Below are 13,243 nucleotides of genomic sequence, written 5' to 3' on the forward strand. Positions count from 1 at the left end.
ATTTTCAGAATCTGTCAGTATTTGAAATTTATGAAATCAGTCTTTGTATAAGTATGGTGGAGTTGGAATACTAATACCATTAAAAATTCAAGGGTATCTAACAATCTTTATGCTCCATTGAGCATTGATGCCCATGATTTGTGCAAAAGGTTGAACAATTATCATTAGCTCATTTTCAAAACAATGATTGTCACATCTATACACCCAGCCCTAGTGTGAGGCCATAATGTCCATATTTCATACAATCAATCATTCTTCATTTCTTTAGTGGCTTTGTTAAAAATATTTTGACGAAGGAAAAATCTATTTCTGGGTCGATCTGTGACGGCCGGTGAAAAAGGTCCTTCTTTACACTTTTCTAATATAAATCTTCTAAATATACTAGAGAAAGATAAAAGCATGGAATGTAGAGGTTACAACCCTCGCGCGATCACCTTGTGGGTGTCGTATATTTAACAAGGGCGTGTGTAAACCACTATTCACAGGCAGTCTTCCATTTAGATAATCCCTTCATCAAAGGGGAGGGCCGTGACAGGCCCTAGAGAATACAGTTGGACTACCCCACCGACACCTACTACTCGCGCTCTCCAGGTCATCCTTCTGTTTTGGACTTGCCCGCTAAGTCGTTTTTTTATTTTATTAGGTGTGTCTCTTTAGCTTTGTCTAATGCATCCACAACTGCTCTCTCTTGTATCGTACGCATTATCTATAATTGCCGCATACCCCACTTACCCCCGGCCACAAAGGGTAATGTTCTCAGTGCACCTCAATTGGCATACCATAGGCATTGGTTAAAGGTTTTTGGAGTTCCTGTCTGTACCCTTATTACACCTACTTTTAATCCTTAAATTCTACCTCCTTTCCCCCCTTTCCCTTTCCTTTTTCTATCTTGCTCTCTAGCCTTTTGCCTTGTAGTGCAATTGCTGGTCTTTCCCCTAGTGACACCTCAGTGCTTAGGCCATTCAGCGCTGTCTCATATGGCCTAAATTCCATTAATCCTATCCAACAGCATAATTTTGCACAATTACGTTCAAAGTAGGGTCCCATGAAAATAAGATAATAGATTGATTCTTAGCCCAGAAATTAATTTAGGGAGACAGAATACTGGATAGGAAAAAGAACTAATGTAAAGACGTATTGTTATGATGTGAGATCCCTTAGCCTTTAACTTCATAGTTATCCACATGACAGTGTGGCTTCACCTTAGCATGATACAAAGGTTAGATTGTACTTTATATTCAAGTGAAGTGGCAATCAGAAGAACCAGCAAGAAAAATGGTATGCTTATACCTAGCGCCTGATGTTGACAATGGTCGAAAAAGGATCTTCATCTGGGTAAAGTATTTAATGGACATGGTAAGTGTAATAATTATAAGTTCTAGTAAAGTAGTGATAGGGAATATGTATGGGAACATTTTTATGGTTCCAAAATTAATTTATAGCCTGAAAATAAGGACGTTGGGAGTATTCACTCCATTGGTGACCCACTTTTTAGTATTCTATTTTTTTTTCTTGATGCATCCTTTCTTGTATCTTTCTGCCCAACATTTTAGTCATTGCTTCAAACTGCAATATTGTCCTCAGTGCTGGGTCATAAGTCCCAGATTCCATGAATTAAATCAGATTAAATCTATGATGATAATGAATTTATGTAGATGATAAAGGAAAATTAGATAGATGACTGACCTGTAATGCAGTAACACTGAAAGTAGTGAAGTGGGCTAATACTACATCTCTTCTCCTATGATCTGATTTGGCCTCATGTAGTAGGGCTTTCAGTATGAATGAAGGAGAATGATTTGGATTATGAAAAGAAAGTTAGATCTCTCTATTTGAGTAGTATTGTGGTTGAAGAAAACCTCCAATAGAGAGTAAATTAAGTCCAAAAAAAGTAGTTTTAAGGAGAATATATGAAAAATTTAAGTTTGAAAATATGCATTATATGTTTGAAGTGCTTTAGATGAGAAACCTAGCGCCATAAGACAAAAATTCAGATAAAACATTCGAGCTAAATGTCAGTAAAAGACTAATAAACAACATGGATAGCTAAGAACATCTCTTACTTTATTGGCCAGCATATAATGTAAAGAACAAATTAAGTTTAATGGAACGACCATACCAAGAACAAGAATTTTTAGAGGCTGCCAGCGCAAGAGTCCATGACTTAAATAAGGTAGGGAAATCTAAAACGAACGAATGAAGAAGGGGAAGACGAATTGCTGTAATAGTTGGTATTTTAGTTTTAACAGTTGTTTCGAAGAGGAAATGAATACAAGAAAAGAGGTACTATAAAGAAACCACTTAAACAAGCACAAACATTGTGAGTTGTTTCAAGGGAAATGCTAAACGAGCTCTAATCAAACTAAAAAAAAAAAACACGCTGTCACTGTATCTATATTTCACAATTTATTCTATTTTTTCTTCCCTTTAGTTAAATACAACAATGAATAAAGTTTTCATACTCTGGTGTGTCCTTGTTTTAGTAGCCTCAGAGAATTGTATATAAAAAGATATTACACTAGACCAAATAGTAAAAAGTTTAACCAATTATTTAAAATAGAAAATTAAAGAGAATTGTGCAATCTAGCAAAATTTGTAAAAATAATAATGTAACGGTTTTAGTTATGTTTTAGTTTTTTATAGGCTCATGTCCCCTTATAAATGGCATATATGGGTATACGGATATATGTACAGTATTGTATAGATATGTGATTAGAAGTAGCTTTGCTTCTTTTTACTGCCATCTTGCACTATTATTGTAAGTCAAATTATAATTTTGTATATTTTGTAATGTACTCTCATATCCTGAGAGGGGCGCCTAGAGTTAATGAAAATCCTTAAATCCTTAATCATTAAAACCTTAAATCCTTATAAGCTAATACCAAGAAGCTTTGCATCTGTCTATGAATGGATAGAGTGGCCTCAAACTTATTTACAAACGTGTTCGTGTTCAACGTGTTGTGATTGTTGAATTGCTCGTGAAGTCGTTTGTCACTCAACTGTCAATATTGATCCTCGTGAAACAGAACGTAAGTATTTTTCTCCATTTTTGGCGCAGGCACTACTGACAATGAATTTTAATGAGATTTTTATAGGGTTTTTAAATTTAGATAGGTAGTTGTCATTAGGTTAGTCTTTTGTCTTAGTGTACATAGGCCTATGGTATGATTAAATGGTAACCCCTAAGGCAACTTTAGGAGCCTTTGTATATCAACGGCCTTGTGGATTAAAAGGTAATTTTTTATTGTATTACAGGGTGAGATTTCGAACAGAAAATATATGTTTTTCTATAGTAAATAACGTGATTTAACCAAATTTGCTGTTCATTTCAATCGGAAACAAACAGATCAACCAATTCGGCTAACTTTAAGTTGTACGGTGTCACTTCTCTTACGAATGTACTGCGAACGATAACATTAGCAACGTTACCAATAATACACAGTGTTACCAACGTTGACGTATGGTACACAGAGTTACCAACGGCACGCTGACATTACTAACGATAGCAATGATAGATATTTCCATACGGATTTTAAATAATTTCTCCATATAAGTTTTACCCAATATATAAAAAGTACAAAAAGGGCCCAGAACCTAACAAATCCACCTAAACTAGCCTAGTAGTATGACAGGTCACAAAATAATATTTGATCTACATCGGACGTTGGCAGCACTGGTTACTGTATTTTTTCATGACACAATCTTTGCAACGGCGCCTCCAAAGTTTATTCAAATATAATGTTTTGTATTTTCCTCCGGTTATTATAATTTCTAGAAGGTAATGAATAGAGAAGAAAAGGCTTGTTTTACGTTTATATATCGATTCCCCAGTATGTTTTCCCCACCCAAAACCCCGAGTTCCCACTGGGGGTCCCCCATTATCGGAGGATATAGATGTATATATATTTCTGAAACTATCCATTTGCGACGGGAACGAGTGTCATTTTCGAAGAGAGCGTAATTTTTTCTATAAGAAAAAGTAGTTGTTTTCCTAGGTTACATCGCCCTGTAATACACTACAATGAAACCGATTAAAAATTGACATCAGTTAAGCACAACTTTCCCCCCTAACCTAACTTACAAGCTGTGTCCTTACCTACTTACCTTACGGGGGCCAACATTGCCGAGTTCTAAGTTAGCCGTAATCATATGTGCAGGTGGCTGCTATCATACATGCACTCTCAACTATAATCAAGTTGATTGTGTTTTATCTTGTTATGCTCTTTATTTTTTTTTTTCAAATTTGCTAACATATGTTTAAATTTGGCTTAGTCTTGAACTTCATCGGCTTTACTATAGTACGGACGATGTTAGTGACAGTATTTGAAATGACAGTTTAATAGGTCTTGGAGCCTTTGTATAACGATGGACATGACCTCCCGTGTGCATAGAACACCACCTAACCTAACCTACAAACCATGTCCCTACCTACTTACCTAGTGTGGGGGCCGGGGATAGCAACCCCTCTTAGACAGCCGTATTCTTAACGAAAGGGTTGAAAATAAGGGAGTTATGGAGCATGGCCTATATTTAGCAGCTACTATTGATTTAGATAATTAAGTTCTTTAGAAATTACCTTTTATTCTTTCAGTTCTATATTTGACTTAGTTTTGTTTTGATCTACTCCCCTGACATGGGAGGCTTATGAGCACAGTTCATATACCGTAATGCTATAACTGGTCAGACCACACCCAGAGTATGCAAATCAAGCATGGGCCCCATAGCCTACCTGGTGAAGGACATAAAGGCTATAGAAAATGTACAGAGGAGAGACACCAAATTAGTTCCAACACTGAAGAATTTTAGTTATGAAGAGCGCCTCAGGAAATTGAAGATACCCGCACTGGCTTACAGACGGGCGAGGGGAGACATGTTGGAGACTTTCAAAATCCTGTCCTGTGGGTATGATCCGGAAGTATGCCAAGGACTGTTCATGTTAAGAGAAAGTGATAGAACCAGAGGACATTCCAAGAGGATTTATAAGAAAAGAACAAGACTGGAAAAAAGAAAGAATTCATTTTGTAATAGAGTGGTTAACAATTGGAACATGCTGCCACAATTTGTTGTTGACTCTCAGTCTACTTGGAAATTGAAAACAATATAGATAAGGCATGGAGGGATCAAGATTTACTTTACAATTATAGCGCTAAAATAGATTATAGTAAAATTATTTATAATATAGCCACCACCACCACCACCACCACCACCACCACCACCACCACCACCACCACCACCACCACCACCACCACCACCACCACCACCACCAACCTAGTAAATCATTCCAAGCTGGATGTACAGGCTTAACAGCCTCTTCCAGAATATCAACTGTAAGAAACTGTTACGTTCTGACTATGATTTCCCATTTTCTTTATTGATACTTCTGTACATTTATAGTTTGGAATAAAAGATATTTGTAGTCCTATGACGTTTTGGACCAATCTCCGACCTCTACATCCATTTATGCTAGTTTTGCCTCGGACACTGACAAATTGAAACTGTTTAACTTTGATGCATTAAATATTTAGAGATGTGTTTATTGGGATCATTCCAAACTACTGAAGAGTTGCCGCAGATATTCCGGGTGAAATAAGCCCCTTCCCTGATGATGTCATAGCCAATCATGTTGTCTCCCGCATTAACAGCGGTGAAAAGACATCCCTTGAAAGTGACTATGCATTAGTAGTTTGAAATTTGTAGGGGATGTAGTGTATGACTTCATCAGGGTGTGGGCCTTTTTTCGCTTGGAATCTTTCCGGTGACTATAGTGGCCATTTCCCCTTTGAAGGGAGTAAGAGGTGTTACTGTTGTGGTCGTAGGTTTTTTGAACGATTTTAATGATATTATTTTCAATATTAAACTTACCCGATAATCATGTAGCTGTCAACTCCGTTGCCCGACAGAATTCTACGGAGGGATACGCCAGCTATCACAATACTAGAAGGGGGTGTACTCACCAGCGCCACCTGTGGCCAGGTACTATAGTACTTCTTGTTGACACCTCCTCAATTTTTCCTCTGTCGTGCTTCCGGCAAGACGTTCTGGGATACGCTTATGATCTTGAAGTATTTTCACGGCTTTTGGTGAAGTATTTCTCTCAGATTTCGGCTGTCGCTTTACTGGAAAACTTCTATATTAGCTTAGATAGCTATTATTTAGTCCTGATTAACGGTTAACGATCTTTTGCTTGATTTGGAATCCCCACTTGGCTAACTCTTTTGATTCAAGATGTCTGACATTTCACAAGCCCCACCCCATAGACGATGTAGGTCTTGTAATAGGCGTATTCCGAAGGCCTCGGTAGATCCTCACACCGCTTGTTCTGACTGTAGGGAAAGGCCCTGTCAGTTAGAAGATCGATGTGAGGAATGCGCCGGACTTTCGGAACTTGATTTTGTCCGATTTCTTAAGTATTCAACCAAGTTAGAGAGAGAGAGAGTTAGGAGGAGTTCTTCTCGCTCTTCACTTTTTTCCTCACCTCATGATCCCCTACCTTTTCCTCCCCCTGTAGTGGCTACCCTCGAACCTACTATTTGCCCTCAACCTGAGAGAAATACTTCACCAAAAGCCGTGAAAATACTCCAAGATCATAAGGAGAAGGTGGGCTTTAGGTGACAAAGTAGTGTCAGTGTCAGTGTGGTGCGTGAGGGTACTTCTGTGCGTGCCAGTCGTCCTCCCAGTCCGGGACCTCTTGCAAGCTCCCAAGCCCAGGGGAGAAGCAATGTCGAAGGGCAAAAGGGTTCGGCAGGCCTTGATCGGCGCACAGAAGTATCCTCGGTGGTTGCGGGCTTGTCTTCCAGAGACCGTCACTCCCACCTGCAGACGATTGAGCCCGTCTTTTACTCGTCTGCTGAAGAATTGTCAGGGAAGAAACGTTGGACTCAGGTCTCAAGACCACTCAAACGCAGAGTCCAGACCTCAAGAGCTCAACCTGGCTGCAGTCATTGGATCAGCTCTGACTCGCCGCAGTCATCAGTTGAATGCACTCCTCCTAAGAGGAGTAAGGTGCTGCCGCAACAGATCTCTGCTGTTAAGGCTTTACCTCAGCAGACCTTAGTGTCTGCCGACCCCAAGTTGACTCTACTGCAGTCCATGCAGTCACAACTTGCGGTCTTGATGCGTGAGTGTCAGGATGAGAAGGTTACACCTCCTCCTGCGATCGCTCCGCCTAACCGCAGTACTGCCTGCCAGGCGTACGATGTTGAGGCTCCTCAGGATACCTTACCACGCTCTGAGTTGACTGTTTCCAGTGGTGTGCAGCTCCCTCCGCCTTCCTTAAGGCAACCTCAGCAATGGGAACAGGAAGCTTATACCGTACTTCCTCCGCTTCCACTTGCAGTTCCACCAGTGAGGCAACACTCTCTGGAGGTACAACAACCTCTCCCATCCATGAGTCAGACTCCTCAGCTCTCGCTGCAGCGAGCTCAACCCTCCTCAAGGCAAGCACCTCAACACCTTAGCCTTGCGCCTCAGGAACCTCAACTCGCGAGACAATTACTGCGTTCTGCGCAGCCGCTACCTCATCGCTCACAGCTCACACCTCAGGAACCTCAACTCGTTCCTCAGGAACCTGCTACTGCGCATCCACCATCCACACAGCAAGCGCAACTCTTGAGTTCAGACACTCATGCCAGGAGTCAGCCTCCTCCACCCATGCGCCTACCTTCTGCTATTTCTTTTGATCAGCCTTTGCAGCCTGAGCCTCAGGTGTTCCCTCAACAGAGTCTTGAGGAGGAAACCACAAGTATTTTTGTTCCAGCTCGTGCTGATTCTGCTGTTCAGCATACCCTACCTATCTCTTCGCTACACTCTGGTGATGAGGTTTCTGATGATGAGGCTGCACACCTGGATCCCTCATCAGACGTGGATGAATCCAAGTCTTCTCCGCCTCCTATTGACTTTCGTAAGGTTTTGGCTCTTTTTAGAGAGTTATACCCAGACCACTTTGTCTCTGCTATCCCCCGCTCTCCGCCATCTGAGTTTTCGCTGGGCATGCAGCCAGCTAAGTCTACATATACTAAGCTCGTCTTAGCAAGGTCCTCTAAGAGAGCGTTAAGGATTTTAGGGGAGTGGTTGCAGTCTAAGCAACAACTTGGAAAGACTTCGTTTATGTTTCCTCCGACTAAGCTCACTTCTAAAGCGGGCGTTTGGTATGCCACAGGAGAGGAACCAGGCTTGGGAGTACCTGCCTCTGCCCAGGCTGACTTCTCAAGTCTGGTAGACTCTCCTCGTAGAACAGCAATGAGGCGCTCTAAGGTTTGCTGGACCTTCTCAGACCTTGATCACTTCTTGAAGGGTGTTTTTAGAGCATTTGAGATGTTCAATTTCCTAAACTGGTGCTTGGGGGCCCTTAGCAAGAAGACCTCCCCTGCGGACAAGGATTCTGCCATGCTCTTAATGTCCTGCATGGATAAGGCCATTAGGGATGGATCTGGCGAGCTTGCATCGATGTTTGTGTCAGGGGTTCTTAAGAAAAGGGAGCAGCTTTGTACCTTCCTTTCATCCAGCATCACACCTTGTCAAAGGTCTCAACTCCTTTTCGCTCCGCTCTCGAAGTTCCTTTTTCCCGAAGAGCTTGTTAAGGACTTGTCTGCGGCCCTGATACAAAAGGACACCCATGATCTTGTGGCCTCATCGGCTCGTAAGACTAAGGTTGCTACCTCAGTCCCCAGGACTTATCGCACCCCAGTGGCTGATACTCCTGCTACGAGGTTTATTCCGCCCTTTCGTGGTAGAGCCCCCAGCCGAGGAAGCTCCCGTCCAGACTCTTCCAGGAGCAAGTCTAGGAAAGGTTCCAAGGCTTCTAAAGGAAAAAACTGACTCTCCTCATCTCCAGACAGTAGTAGGAGCCAGACTCAAGATCTTCTGGCAAGCCTGGGAGAAGAGAGGTGCAGACGCCCAGTCTGTCAGTTGGCTGAGGGAGGGTTACAGGATACCATTCTGCCGCAAACCCCCTCTGACCACATCTCCCATCAACCTCTCTCCCAACTACAAAGAAAAGGACAAGAGGCTAGTGTTGCACCAGGAGGTGTTGCTCCTTTTACAGAAGAAGGCAGTGGTTATAGTCCGGGACCATCAATCCCCGGGCTTCTACAACCGTCTCTTTCTGGTGGCCAAGAAGACAGGAGGTTGGAGACCGGTGCTGGACGTCAGCGCGCTCAATGCGTATGTCACCAAGCAGACGTTCACGATGGAGACGACGAAGTCGGTCCTAGCAGCGGTCAGGCAGGAGGACTGGATGGTCTCGTTGGACCTGAAAGATGCCTACTTTCACGTTCCTATTCATCCAGACTCCCAACCTTTCCTGAGATTCGTTTTTGGAAAGGTTGTCTACCAATTCCAAGCCCTGTGTTTTGGCCTAAGCACAGCTCCTATGGTGTTTACGCATCTGATGAGGAATATAGCAAAATTCCTCCACTTATCGGACATCAGAGCCTCCCTTTACTTAGACGACTGGCTGTTGAGAGCCTCCACGAGTCGTCGCTGTCTGGAGAGTCTCAACTGGACTTTGGACTTAATCAAAGAACTGGGTCTGTTAGTCAATTTAGAAAAGTCTCAGCTCATTCCCTCCCAATCCATTGTGTACCTGGGAATGGAGATTCGGAGTCAGGATTTTCGGGCTTTTCCATCGGCCCCAAGGATAAGCCAAGCCCTAGATTGCATCATGAGCATGCTGAAGAGGAGCAGTTGCTCGGTGAGACAGTGGATGAGTCTCACAGGGACCCTTTCATCGCTGGCCCTGTTCGTCGAGCTAGGGAGACTCCACCTCCGCCCTCTTCAATTCCATCTTGCAGCTCATTGGGACAAGGGTTTGACTCTCGAAGCAGTCTCTATCCCAGTCACCAAAGAGATGAAGACCACTCTCTTGTGGTGGAAGACCAATCTCCTTCTCAGGGAGGGCCTATCGTTGGCCATTCAGACCCCCAATCTTCATCTCTTCTCGGATGCATCGGACTCGGGCTGGGGCGCGACCTTGAACGGACAGGAGTGCTCGGGAACGTGGAACGAGGAACAGGGAACGCTCCACATCAACTGCAAGGAGCTACTAGCAGTTCATTTAGCCCTGTTGAACTTCAAGTCCCTCCTGCTAGGCAAGGTGGTGGAGGTGAACTCCGACAACACCACAGCCTTGGCTTACATCTCCAAGCAAAGAGGGACCCATTCGAGGAGCCTATACGAGATCGCAAGGGACCTCCTCATTTGGTCAAGAAGTCAAAACCTCACTTTAGTCACGAGGTTCATTCAGGGCAACATGAACGTCTCAGCAGATCGCCTAAGCAGAAGGGATCAGGTCATTCCCACGGAATGGACCCTCCACAAGAGCGTGTGCAACAGACTTTGGACCTTGTGGGGTCAGCCTACCATAGATCTGTTTGCCACCTCCATGACCAAGAGACTTCCGTTGTACTGTTCCCCAGTTCCAGACCCAGCAGCAGTTCATGTGGATGCTTTTCTGCTGAACTGGTCCCATCTCGACCTTTACGCATTTCCACCGTTCAAGATAATAAACAAAGTCCTTCAGAAGTTCATCTCGCACGAAGGGACACGGCTGACGCTGGTTGCTCCCCTTTGGCCTGCAAGAGAATGGTTCACAGAGGTACTTCAATGGCTGGTCGACGTCCCCAGGACTCTCCCTCTAAGAGTGGACCTTCTACGTCAACCTCACGTAGACAGGTTGCACCCAAACCTCCACGCTCTTCGGCTGACTGCCTTCAGACTGTCGAAAGATTCGCTAGAGCTAGAGGCTTTTCGAAGGAGGCAGCCAGTGCGATTGCCAGAGCAAGGAGGGTTTCCACTCGTAGAGTCTACCAATCTAAGTGGGAAGTCTTCCGGAGCTGGTGTAGAGCCAATGCAGTATCCTCTACCAATACCTCTGTGACCCAAATAGCTGACTTCCTATTACATCTTAGGAATGAGAGATCCCTTTCAGCCCCTACGATTAAAGGGTACAGGAGTATGTTGGCTTCAGTTCTCCGCCACAGAGGTTTGGACCTTTCTTCCAACAAGGACCTTCAAGACATCCTTAAGTCTTTTGAGACTTCTAAAGAGCGTCGTCTACCCACTCCAGGCTGGAACTTAGACGTAGTCTTAAGGTTCCTTATGTCACCTAGGTTCGAACCTCTCCAGTCAGCTTCCTTCAAGGACCTTACCCTCAAGACTCTTTTTCTCGTCTGCCTTGCAACAGCTAAAAGAGTCAGTGAGGTTCATGCCTTCAGCAAGAACATTGGTTTCACGACCGAATCTGCAACATGTTCTTTACAGCTCGGATTCTTAGCTAAGAATGAACTTCCTTCGCGTCCTTGGCCTAGATCGTTTGAAATACCTAGCCTCTCCAACATGGTAGGTAACGAGCTAGAGAGAGTTCTTTGCCCTGTCAGAGCTCTCAAATATTATCTTAATAGGTCAAAACCTATTCGAGGACAGTCAGAAGCCTTATGGTGTGCCATCAAGAAACCTTCGAGGCCCATGTCCAAGAACGGGGTTTCGTATTATATAAGGCTTCTGATTAGAGAAGCCCATTCTCACTTAAAGGAGGAAGACCTTGCTTTGCTGAAGGACCCACGAAGTAAGAGCCGTAGCTACTTCGATGGCCTTTAATAAAAACCGTTCTCTGCAGAGCATAATGGATGCAACCTATTGGAGGAGCAAGTCAGTGTTTGCATCATTTTATCTTAAAGATGTCCAGTCTCTTTACGAGAACTGCTACACCCTGGGACCATTCGTAGCAGCGAGTGCAGTAGTAGGTGAGGGCTCAGCCACTACATTCCCTTAATCCCATAACCTTTTTTAACCTTTCTCTTGAATACTTTTATTGTTGTTTTTATGGTTGTTACGGTAGGCTAAGAAGCCTTCCGCATCCTTTTGATTTGGCGGGTGGTCAATTCATTCTTGAGAAGCGCCTGGGTTAGAGGTTGTGTAGAGGTCCTTTAGTAGGGGTTGCAGCCCTATATACTTTAGCACCTTTGAGTTGATTCAGCCTCCAAGAGGAACGCTGGGCTCAGTAAGGAAGACGAACTTAAAAAAGAGGCAGAGTAACGGTTCAAGTCGACTTCCTTACCAGGTACTTATTATTTCATTGTTATTTGAGATAACTGTTATATGAAATATGGGATACTTAGCTAGCCTTTAATCTTGTACACTGGTTTTCACCCACCCCCCTGGGTGTGAATCAGCTACATGATTATCGGGTAAGTTTAATATTGAAAAATGTTATTTTTATTAGTAAAATAAATTTTTGAATATACTTACCCGATAATCATGATTTAATTGACCCTCCCTTCCTCCCCATAGAGAACCAGTGGACCGAGGAAAAATTGAGGAGGTGTCAACAAGAAGTACTATAGTACCTGGCCACAGGTGGCGCTGGTGAGTACACCCCCTTCTAGTATTGTGATAGCTGGCGTATCCCTCCGTAGAATTCTGTCGGGCAACGGAGTTGACAGCTACATGATTATCGGGTAAGTATATTAAAAAATTTATTTTACTAATAAAAATAACATTCTAACGGTAAAATGTACTTTTCAAGATTTAAGATTGGGTTAAACTAGGAAATACATTTGATAAACAAAGTTTCAGAAGAGAAGCCGGTTGGAAAGTAAACACAGGGTTGCAACTTGTCTTAAGGTAAGCTAAGGAGACGGTGGTCGAAGGACAGGGCTGCTGGGGCTGTATTCCACAGAAATATAAGGATACATGTCCTATGTTAGGTTAGGTGGGAACCATGTGTTCGACATTATTATTAGGACTGAGTACCCTTCCTGTCATAAGTCCTGCCATGAATATGGACGTCATGAGATTCAGGTCAATATAGTTTGTGGCAGGTATAGCAACTTGTAGTTGTATTTTATCAGAATCCAGACTAGGATTATTCTGTCTTTGGTTGTCTTCTTACCAATACAGCTAAAATATAAGATGATAAAAAGGCTTCTGTTGTGCTTGTTGGTAATTTGAATGCTTTAAATGCTTAAAGGCTTTTCACTTTGTATCTAAATTTGATTGAGCAAAGTATAATTGAGGATACTCACAAGTGTGATAGTTGCTTGGACCTATTATACACACATTCCTTTATAACAAGCAAGGTTGGTCCTCCAGTCATTCTGATCATGCATTAGTTTCGTTAGTATAATGGTTAAGACTGAGCAGCCTGTCCCTAATGTGCCATACTATTGTAAGATATATATATTAAATCTCGAGCAGACTGGAAAGGTATATGTTCTTGTATGAACACATACCTGAATCCTTTAAT

General features: G+C 43.0%; 1 protein-coding gene across 1 annotated transcript in view; it reads left to right on the forward strand.

Moving 5' to 3' along the window:
• The first annotated feature begins 2,886 nt into the window (after positions 1–2,886).
• The window catches only part of LOC137620619 (protein HGH1 homolog), a 77,925-nt gene continuing 67,568 nt past the window's right edge, over positions 2,887–13,243 (forward strand). Inside the window, exon 1 of the mRNA XM_068350915.1 lies at positions 2,887–3,029. The gene's annotated coding sequence lies outside the window, so the exon portion shown is untranslated. The remainder of the gene's footprint in view (positions 3,030–13,243) is intronic.

This window comes from Palaemon carinicauda, chromosome 27 (assembly GCF_036898095.1).
Source record: "Palaemon carinicauda isolate YSFRI2023 chromosome 27, ASM3689809v2, whole genome shotgun sequence".
Classification (NCBI taxonomy): Eukaryota; Metazoa; Arthropoda; class Malacostraca; order Decapoda; family Palaemonidae; genus Palaemon; species Palaemon carinicauda.